The sequence below is a fragment of the Bufo bufo genome, chromosome 1 (assembly GCF_905171765.1).
Source record: "Bufo bufo chromosome 1, aBufBuf1.1, whole genome shotgun sequence".
NCBI classification, from domain to species: Eukaryota; Metazoa; Chordata; class Amphibia; order Anura; family Bufonidae; genus Bufo; species Bufo bufo.
The window spans coordinates 549,204,040-549,216,021 of record NC_053389.1 but is presented as its reverse complement, the minus strand read 5'-3'; positions in this window follow the sequence as shown (position 1 = coordinate 549,216,021).

The following is an 11,982-nucleotide window of genomic DNA, read 5'->3' as shown; positions in this document are numbered from 1 at the left end:
ATAGATAAGCAATTCCATTAGGCTTTGATTCTCAAATTGGAGTGAATAAGTAGTGTAATTTAACTGTTATTGGATTTTTTACCTTGTTTTATAGAGAAGTAATATAATAAGTTATCTGGTGATGTTACATAGGACTATAGGTGACATCTACTACATTATTTGTACTCAGGCAGTTATCACTGTGTTATCTGGTGGTGTTACATAGGACTGCAAGGAATATCTACTACATTATATGTACTGAGTTTTCACTGTTATCTGTGGTGCTACAATGGACTGTAGTAGATGTCACCTACAGATAACATAAGGTAAAGGAGTTCTCCGGGATTTAAATATTTATGGCCTGACCTTAGGAATAAAATCAAGGAAGGGGGGGGGCGTTATCACAGCCAATAGCGGGCGACGCGGCTGACCTGCTAAGTATCCGCTGTATGAGGGGCCAGGGCTACATAGGACTGCAAGGAATATCTACTACATTATATGTACTCTGAGTTTTCACTGTTATCTGTGGTGCTACAATGGACTGTAGTAGTTGGATTGCCACAACTGCACCAGTGATGTGAGTAGCAGGGGAACTGCGGTTATATTCAGCTTTCCCAGACTGTGCACATGTGACCTGCAGTACAGTAGGAAAGCTGGGTGAATTATATCATGAGATGTCATCCAGCTTCACTGCTATCCTGCATGGCACAAGTGCAGAGGCATTAGAGTATGGGGAAGAGGCACAGTAGGAAAGCTGGGTGTCTATATATGTGTATTGTATATGTGTGCGTCCATGTATGTGGTGACTGTGTGTATGAGTGCGCCCCTGTATGTGGAGAGTGTGTGTATGAGTGCGCCCATGTATGTGGTGAGCGCATGTATGAGTGCGTCCAGTGTATATGAGTGCATCTATGTATATGGTGAGCACATGTATGAGTGCATCCATGTATGTATGTGTATGTATGTGCATCTATGTATGTGGAGAGTGCGTGTATGAGTGCGCCCATGTATATGGTGAGCAAATGTATGAGTGTGTCCAGTGTATATGAGTGCGCCCATGTATGTGGAGAGTGTGTGTGTGTATGAGTGCGCCCATGTATGAGGAGAGTGTGTGTGTGTGTGTATGAGTGCGCCCATGTATGTGGAGAGTGTGTGTATGAGTGCATCTATGTATATGGCGAGCGCATGTATGAGTGCGTCCAGTGTATATGAGTGCATCTATGTATATGGTGAGCACATGTATGAGTGCGTCCATGTATGTGGAGAGTGCGTGTATGTGTGCATCTATGTATATGGTGAGCACATGTATGAGTGCATCTATGTATATGTTAAGGGCGTCCATGTATATGGTGAGTGCATGTATGAGTGCATCTATGTATATGGTGAGCAAATGTATGAGTGTGTCCAGTGTATATGAGTGCGCCCATGTATGTGGAGAGTGTATGTGTGTATGAGTGCGCCCATGTATGTGGAGAGTGTGTGTATGAGTGCATCTATGTATATGGCGAGCGCATGTATGAGTGCGTCCAGTGTATATGAGTGCATCTATGAATATGGTGAGCACATGTATGAGTGCGTCCATGTATGTGGAGAGTGAGTGTATGTGTGCATCTATGTATATGGTGAGCACGTGTATGAGTGCATCTATGTATATGTTGAGTGTGTGTGTATGAGGGTGTCCATGTATATGGTGAGCGCATGTATGAGTGCATCTATGTATATGGTGAGCACATGTATGAGTGTGTCCAGTGTATATGAGTGATTCTATGTATATGGTGAGCACATGTATGAGTGTGTCCAGTGTATACGAGTGCATCTATGTATATGGTGAGCACATGTATAAGTGTGTCCAGTGTATATGAGTGCATCTATGTATATGGTGAGCACATGTATGAGTGTGTCCAGTGTATTTGAGTGCATCTATGTATATGGTGAGCACATGTATGAGTGCATCTATGTATATGGTGAGCACATGTATGAATGTGTCCAGTGTATATGAGTGCATCTATGTATATGGTGAGCACATGTATGAGTGTGTCCATGTATGTGGAGAGTGCGTGTATGAGTGCGTCCATGTATATGTTGAGTGTGTGTATGAGTGCGTCCGTGGATGTGGAGAGTGCATCCATGTATGTGGAGAGTGCGTCCATATATGTGGAGAGTGCGTCCATATACAGTACAGACCAAAAGTTTGGACACACCTTCTCATTCAAAGAGTTTTCTTTATTTTCATGACTATGAAGGCATCAAAACTATGAATTAACACATGTGGAATTATATACATAACAAAAAAGTGTGAAACAACTGAAAATATGTCATATTCTAGGTTCTTCAAAGTAGCCACCTTTTGCTTTGATTACTGCTTTGCACACTCTTAGGATTCTCTTGATGAGCTTCAAGAGGTAGTCCCCTGAAATGGTTTTCACTTCACAGGTGTGCCCTGTCAGGTTTAATAAGTGGGATTTCTTGCCTTATAAATGGGGTTGGGACCATCAGTTGCGTTGAGGAGAAGTCAGGTGGATACACAGCTGATAGTCCTACTGAATAGACTGTTAGAATTTGTAATATGGCAAGAAAAAGGCAGCTAAGTAAAAAAAAACGAGTGGCCATCATTACTTTAAGAAATGAAGGTCAGTCAGTCCGAAAAATTGGGAAAACTTTGAAAGTAAGGGCTATTTGACCATGAAGGAGAGTGATGGGGTGCTGCGCAAGGTGACCTGGCCTCCACAGTCACCGGACCTGAACCCAATTGAGATGGTTTGGGGTGAGCTGGACCGCAGAGTGAAGGCAAAAGGGCCAACAAGTGCTAAGCATCTCTGGGAACTCCTTCAAGACAGTTGGAAGACCATTTCAGGGGACTACCTCTTGAAGCTCATCAAGAGAATGCCAAGAGTGTGCAAAGCAGTAATCAAAGCAAAAGGTGGCTACTTTGAAGAAACTAGAATATGACATATTTTCTGTAGAATCACACTTGTTTGTTATGTATATAATTCCACATGTGTTAATTCATAGTTTTGATGCCTTCATAGTCATGAAAATAAAGAAAACTCTTTGAATGAGAAGGTGTGTCCAAACTTTTAGTCTGTACTGTATGTGGAGAATGCGTGTATCACTGCGTCCATGTATGGGGAGAGTGTGTGAATGACTGCGTCCATGTATATGGAGAGTGCGTCCATGTATGTGGAGAGTGTGTGTATGACTGCGTCCATGTATGTGGAGAGTGCGTCCATGTATGTGGAAAGTGTGTGTATGACTGCCTTCATGTATGTAGAGAGTGCATCCATGTATGTGGAGAGTGAGTGTATGACTGCATCCATGTATGGGGAGAGTGTGTCCATGTATGTGGAGAGTGAGTGTATGACTGCATCCATGTATGTGGAGTGTGTCCATGTATGGGAAGAGTGCATGTATGAGTACGTCCATGTATGTGGAGAGTGCGTCCATGTATGTGGAGAGTGTGTGTATGACTGCATCCATGTATGTGGAGAGTGCGTGTATGACTGCGTCCATGTATATGGAGAGTGCGTGTATGACTGCGTCCATGTATGTGGAGAGTGCGTGTATGACTGCGTCCATCTATGTGGAGAGTGCGTGTATGACTGCATTCATGTATGTGGAGAGTGCGTGCATGACTGCGTCCATGTATGTGGAGAGTGCATGTATGACTGCGTCCATGTATGTGGAGCGTGCGTGTATGACTGCTTCCATGTATGTGAAGAGTGAGTGTATGACGGCGTCCATGTATGTTGGGAGTGCGTCCATGTAAGTGGAGAGTGCGTGTATGACTGCGTCCATGTATGTGGAGAGTGCGTGTATGACTGCACCCATGTATGTGGAGAGTGTATCCATGTATGTGGAGAGTGCGTGTATGACTGCGTCTATGTATGTGGAGAGTGCGTCCATGTATGTGGAGAGTGCGTGTATGACTGCATCCATGTACGTGGAGAGTGCGTCCATGTATGTGGAGAGTGCGTGTATGACTGCGTCAATGTACGTGGAGAGTGCGTGTATGACTGCATCCATGTATGTGGAGAGTGTATCCATGCATGTGGAGAGTGCGTGTATGACTGCGTCCATGTATGTGGAGAGTGCGTCCATGTATGTGGAGAGTGCGTGTATGACTGCATCCATGTACTTGGAGAGTGCGTCTATGTATGTGGAGAATGCGTGTATGACTGCATCCATGTGGAGAGTGCGTCCATGTATGTGGAGAGTGCATCCATGTATGTGGAGAGTGCGTGTATGACTGCGTCCATGTATGTGGAGAGTGCGTCCATGTATGTAGAGAGTGCGTGTATGACTGCATCCATGTATGTGGAGAGTGTATCCATGTATGTGGAGAGTGCGTGTATGACTGCGTCCATGTATATGGAGAGTGCGTCCATGTATGTGGAGAGTGCGTCCATGTATGTGGAGAGTGCGTGTATGACTGCGTCAATGTACGTGGAGAGTGCGTGTATGACTGCGTATATGTACGTGGAGAGTGTGTATGACTGCGTCCATGTACGTGGAGAGTGTGTGTATGACTGCGTCCATGTATGTGGAGAGTGCGTGTATGACTGCGTCCATGTACGTGGAGAGTGCGTGTATGACTGCGTCCATGTATGTGGAGAGTGTGTGTATGACTGCGTCCATGTACGTGGAGAGTGCGTGTATGACCGCGTCCATGTATGTGGAGAGTGCGTGTATGACTGCGTTCATGTACGTGGAGAGTGCGTGGAGAGTGCGTGTATGACTGCGTCCATGTATGTGGAGAGTGAGTGTAAGACTGCATCCATGTACGTGGAGAGTGCGTGTATGACTGCATCCATGTATGTGGAGAGTGTGTCCATGTATGTGAAGAGTGAGTGTATGACTGCATCCATGTATGTGGAGAGTGCGTGTATGAGTACGTCCATGTATGTGGAGAGTGCGTCCATGTATGTGGAGAGTGTGTGTATGACTGCATCCATGTATGTGGAGAGTGCGTGTATGACTGCGTCCATGTATATGGAGAGTGAGTGTATGACTGCATCCATGTATGTGGAGAGTGCGTGTATGACTGCGTCCATGTATGTGGAGAGTGCATGTATGACTGTGTCCATGTATGTGGAGCGTGTGTGTATGACTGCTTCCATGTATGTAAAGAGTGAGTGTATGACGGCGTCCATGTATGTGGAGAGTGCGTCCATGTATGTGGAGAGTGCATGTATGACTGCGTCCATGTATTTGGAGAGTGCATGTATGACTGCACCCATGTATGTGGAGAGTGTATCCATGTATGTGGAGAGTGCGTGTATGACTGCGTCCATGTATGAGGAGAGTGCGTCCATGTATGTGGAAAGTGCGTGTATGACTGCGTCAATGTACGTGGAGAGAGCGTGTATGACTGCGTCCATGTACGTGGAGAGTGCGTGTATGACTGCGTCCATGTATGTGGAGAGTACGTCCATGTAAGTGGAGAGTGCGTGTATGACTGCGTCCATGTATGTGGAGAGTGCGTCCATGTATGTGGAGAGTGCGTGTATAACTGCGTCCATGTATGTGGAGAGTGCGTCCATGTATGTGGAGAGTGCGTGTATGACTGCATCCATGTACTTGGAGAGTGCGTCTATGTATGTGGAGAGTGCGTCCATGTATGTGGAGAGTGCGTGTATGACTGCGTCCATGTATGTGGAGAGTGCGTCCATGTATGTAGAGAGTGCGTCTATGACTGCATCCATGTATGTGGAGAGTGTATCCATGTATGTGGAGAGTGCGTGTATGACTGCGTCCATGTATGTGGAGAGTGCGTCCATGTATGTGGAGAGTGCGTGTATGACTGCATCCATGTACGTGGAGAGTACGTGTATGACTGCGTCAATGTACGTGGAGAGTGCGTGTATGACTGCGTCCATGTGCGTGGAGAGTGTGTGTATGACTGCGTTCATGTACGTGGAGAGTGCGTGTATGACTGCGTCCATGTATGTGGAGAGTGTATCCATGTATGTGGAGAGTGCGTGTATGACTGCGTCCATGTATGTGGAGAGTGCGTCCATGTATGTGGAGAGTGCGTGTATGACTGCATCCATGTACGTGGAGAGTGCGTCCATGTATGTGAAGAGTGCGTGTATGACTGCGTCAATGTACGTGGAAAGTGCGTCCATGTATGTGGAGAGTGCGTGTATGACTGCATCCATGTACGTGGAGAGTGCGTCCATGTATGTGGAGAGTGGGTGTATGACTGCGTCAATGTACGTGGAGAGTGCGTGTATGACTGCGTCCTTGTACGTGGAGAGTGCGTGTATGACTGCGTTCATGTACGTGGAGAGTGCGTGTATGACTGCGTCCATGAACGTGGAGAGTGCGTGTATGACTGCGTCCATGAACATGGAGAGTGCGTGTATGACTGCGTCCATGTATGTGGAGAGTGTGTGTATGACTGCGTTCATGTACGTGGCGAGTGCTTGTATGACTGCGTCCATGTATGTGGAGAGTAAGTGTAAGACTGCATCCATGTACGTGGAGAGTGCGTGTATGACTGCATCCATGTATGTGGAGAGTGTATCCATGTATCGAAGAGTGAGAGTATGACTGCATCCATGTATGTGGAGAGTGCGTGTATTAGTGCGTCCATGTATGTGGAGAGTGTGTGTATGACTGCATCCATGTATGTGGAGAGTGCGTGTATGACTGCGTCCATGTATATGGAGAGTGCGTGTATGACTGCGTCCATGTATGTGGAGAGTGCGTCCATGTATGTAGAGAGTGCGTGTATGACTGCATCCATGTATGTGGAGAGTGTATCCATGTATGTGGAGAGTGCGTGTATGACTGCGTCCATGTATGTGGAGAGTGCGTCCATGAATGTGGAGAGTGCATCCATGTATGTGGAGAGTGCGTGTATGACTGCGTCCATGTATGTGGAGAGTGCGTCCATGTATGTAGAGAGTGCGTGTATGACTGCATCCATGTATGTGGAGTGTATCCATGTATGTGGAGAGTGCGTGTATGACTGCGTCCATGTATATGGAGAGTGCGTCCATGTATGTGGAGAGTGCGTGTATGACTGCATCCATGTACGTGGAGAGTGCGTCCATGTATGTGGAGAGTGCGTGTATGACTGCGTCAATGTACGTGGAGAGTGCGTGTATGACTGCGTATATGTACGTGGAGAGTGTGTATGACTGCGTCCATGTACGTGGAGAGTGTGTATGACTGCGTCCATGTACGTGGAGAGTGTGTGTATGACTGCGTCCATGTATGTGGAGAGTGCGTGTATGACTGCGTCCATGTATGTGCAGAGTGCGTCCACGTATGTAGAGAGTGCGTGTATGACTGCATCCATGTATCTGGAGAGTGTATCCATGTATGTGGAGAGTGCGTGTATGACTGTGTCCATGTATGTGGAGAGTGCGTCCATGTATGTGGAGAGTGCGTGTATGACTGCATCCATGTACTTGGAGAGTGCGTCTATGTATGTGGAGAATGCGTGTATGACTGCATCCATGTATGTGGAGAGTGCGTCTATGTATGTGGAGAGTGCGTCCATGTATGTGGAGAGTGCGTGTATGACTGCGTCCATGTATGTGGAGAGTGTATCCATGTATGTGGAGAGTGCGTGTATGACTGCGTCCATGTATGTGGAGAGTGCGTGCATGTACGTGGAGAGTGCGTGTATGACTGCGTCCATGTACGTGGAGAGTGCGTGTATGACTGCGTCCATGTACGTGGAGAGTGAGTGTATGACAGCGTCCATGTACGTGGAGAGTGCGTGTATGACTGCGTCCATGTACGTGGAGAGTGCGTGTATGACTGCGTCCATGTATGTGGAGAGTACGTGTATGACTGCGTCCATGTACGTGGAGAGTGCGTGTATGACTGCGTCCATGTACGTGGAGAGTGCGTGTATGACTGCGTTTATGTACGTGGAGAGTGCGTGTATGACTGCGTCCATGTACGTGGAGAGTGCGTGTATGACTGCGTCCATGTATGTGGAGAGTGCGTGTATGACTGCGTGTATGACTGCTGAGGCTAAAATACTTGTGGATATGTAGAGGTAAATCAGACGGGTCTATTACAATTGCAGCGCAGGTTTTAAAGGGTTTGAGTTGAATATAAACTCCGTCAGCAACTGGAAATGTTAAAAAAAACAATAAAGTTGAGCTAAAAATGAGAGGCAAATAAATAAATACAGTAAATAAAAAGTCACAAAATAGCCATATGAGAGGGGTTTGCACAGGAGGAGGGGGTTTGTGAATAAGTGTGTAAGTGTGTGTGGGGGGCCCCGTACAATAATTTGCTGTGGGGCCCAGTCAGTCTAGCTGCGCCTCTGATTGGGTCCCACCTCTGAGACCCGCTCCTATCTAGAGAACAGGGCTCACAAAGTGAAGCAGAGCCTGACACACATGTGCTCTCCATTCATCACTATGGGAGCTCCACAAATAGCCAAGCAAGTCCCTCATCTAGATGGCACTGCCGGAAGAAGGTCACCCGTGCATGCGAGGCTGCTTTCTGTTCACTTTGGGGGTAATGCTACAGAAAGTTTCTGTGTAGCCCCAGCCTGACAACTGCTGTTACTATTCCCCCCGTCCCTATGAACAGACTATGTAAGAACTATATAGGTTGTCAATTTGTTTATAAACTTCCAGGAGGAATAACAGAGGAATGGCACAATGCAGAGATTTATCATATAAATATGGCACATGTGCCTCCTAATATTTTTATAAAGCAAATTATTGCTCCAACTTTGTGGCACATTTTATTTCATAAGAGTTTTCAACGTGTTCCTTACACCTCAAAGTAAAATGGAAACTTGAATCCATTATATTTCAGATAAGAAATGTATTTTCAATAGATATGTTCAAAAAGAGCCTGGCACAAATGGCTGAACGCTATTGGCCAGTTACTGGGCACATCACAATCCATGTAACCAGGGCAACTGTGGTGCCCGTGTCTGAATGGTAGGTGGCAGTTAGAAGTGGCAGTTAGAGTTGACTGGCGACGGAGGACATATCTGCTTACCCCAGGGAAAGCGCTGCGATGGATACAGAGAAGATTGCTGTGAGGAAGAGAGGACAGAAGAAGAGGAGACACATTTCTGACTCATCGGCTGATGAGCAGAAGAAGATGGAGGAAGAAGAGGAGATGATCATCAGGAGGAAAGGAGGGAAGAAGAAACGTACCATCCTGACCTCAGCTGATGAAGACAAGGAGACACCCAAGAGGAGCAAGAAGAGGAAGAAGAGGATCGCATCCAGCTCCTCTGAGAAGATGTCTCCTAATCAACCGATCATTCCAGTGGATGAAGATGTGACTCAACAGCCAAAAGGCGGCAAGAAGAGAAAACTCATCCTCATCTCTTCAAAAGATGGAAAGAAGTCACGGATCAAGAGAGAAGATGATGTCCTGAAGAAAGAAGACCGGCAGGAGGACCAGGGAGTCTCAGGTAGATGCACACATACAGTAATACAGAAGCTACACATCCTGGACACATTGTAGAACTTTCCATTAATCTGTTCTGTAGAGCTGAGACCTGAGACAAGCAGAAGGAAGGGGATTCCACATTTATATCTGGGGTGGTACTAGGGGTGGGGGAGGAGTGCTAGCGGGGATGTACCCTGGGAGCGCCAACAAGCCATTCTGCCTGGTCAGGGTATTTAGATACTGGGCTAGGGCAGTGCAGTGGGAATTAGGCCCTACACAGTTCTGTTTTAAGCATTTGATGTTATTATAGGAATTATTTCTAATCCCCCCATAGTGTCCTGTATGAGTTTTCAGCAAAGCCTGTGCATGGAGAGTATATAGGCTGTCATAAACAGCAGCCTGTATTGTGTATAGTACAACATTGTAACAACCCTGCATACACGGGAGTGATTCTGATACATGGACACTGTGCCCCTATTGTAAGTGATGAGAAGTCATCAGGAGTTCCAGGTCCCTATAAATGTACAAGGCCCCGTGCAGAGCTCATGTCTACAGATCACTGACCTCCAAGGTGACTTCTCATATTCTGAATAATGTATTACACCCTTCAGCTGCTGCAGAACCTCTTTCTGTAGAGTTAGGTCACTGTCAGGTATATTTGGTTTGTATATGTCAAACCCAGAAATACATAAGAAATACAGAGGTTTCCATCATCCTTTCCCTCTGTGTAGGTTCCACTCTGGGTTTTGGCTTCCAAATACTGATCCCAAATATTGACCTGAATAGATAAGTGGGGCAGTGCCCCCAGTAATGAGATGAAAGAGGTTGTGCAGCAGCTTTGACACAAAACGGTATTAATTTAGATGATGTGGGGCCTGTAGTTATTATGGGGGGTGTATTTATTCCAGGGGTTGTATTCAGGGGTCTGCTCTGTAAGTTTGTAAGCTTTTTGTTTTTATGGCGCTCAGTGATGTTTATCCCGCGGATCCGCACAGTCATGGCGCTAATAAATATACATTGTTTTCCTTATGTTTTATTACATGTACAAAATAAAAAAACTTCTCGCATTGTGTGTGTTTGTAAAGCATTTATCATGTGGTATATTTTATTAGGTTGGAAGTTTACAGACACAGTGACACCAATTATATCATTATTACTGTATACCATAAAAAGGAAAGAGGCTTTTTTAGCTTCTTTAAATATATATTTATAAATGTGATTATTTTTATTGCACATTTGGCACCCCCTGTGGAGCCTGCTCCATACAGTGTATAGGTATATGATATGTCAGGAAGGGGAAATGGGTTGGTTCACCATTATATGTCATATTCATTTATCGATTATAAAAATAGAGCACATTTACCATTCAGATTCTGTAAAAATGTATCTATTTTAGAGTTATGACATTTACTTACATAGTATAGCGCCACCTGGTGTTCACAGTGTATAGCAATGTGCAGGTCCATCTACTGAGCTCAGTGAGGCGATTAGACATGCTCACTCCTCCAGAGCCAGGGCTCTGCGTAGTGATCCTGTGTTCCCAGCAGAAGAACCAATAGAAATAGCTTTCTGCATGGAAGACGCCTTTCTTATTTAGCTCCTCTGCAGGGAGCACAGGGAAGAAAGCTATTTCTTCTAGCTGCCCTGCGGTGAACAGAGAGGACCACTGTGAAGAGACCTGGCTATGAGGACAGTGACTGACCTGTGACCAGCAGCACTTAGCTCAGCAGATGCAGATTGCTATACGCTTTAAACAGCAGGTGGCGCCATACTGTATATGTATATATGATAATTCTCCATGGGAGTAAAAGCAGGTAAATGGCACATAGGCTTCAGTTTTTATCATCCATCCCCTTAATGCATAATCACCTATATGTATGTCATATGTGATAAAGCGTTATATGGATCAAGCTCACCCGTTGAGGTCACTCTCTATATATGGTGGATGCTGACTGTATAACACAGTAGACACCTGCCAGCAGTGCACGGGATGATGATGATACCGGTCTTTTAACCCCTCAGATGCTGCTGTCAATAGCGACTGCAGCATCTATGGAGTTTGACAGAGGGAGGGGGGGTTACCTAAGTCCTCCAATTGGAACCCCTGTGGAAAAATCGCAGGGCTTATTAAAAAGTCCCAGTTCTGTCATGGGTTGTTGCCCAAAAATACAGAAAAATCATGGTACAAAAAAAAAAAAAACTACACCATAAAAATATGCCCTTACATGGCTCTAATAATAAAGACAAATGTGGGTGTCAGAAAATGGCGATGCAAAGAATATTAGTATTTTTTTAAAGGATATATATACCGTATTTTTCGCCCCATAAGACGCACTCCCCCCCCCCAAAAGTGGGGGGAAAGTGCCCCTGCGTCTTATGGGGCGAATGCTGGCAGACTGCGATGTATTAGTGAGGATGGAGGAGGGAGGAGGGACTGTAGTAGGCGGGGAGAGAAGCGGGCAGTGCAGGCACTGTACTCAGTCCCCGCCGCTCAGTATGTACTGTATTATACGTAGTGTTAATCATAATATCTAAACTGAATAATGATGTGCTCCCCCTGTGCTTACCGGTACATGTCACACTCGGTCTCCTGTAGTAAGCGCTAGCAGGCAGGCCGGG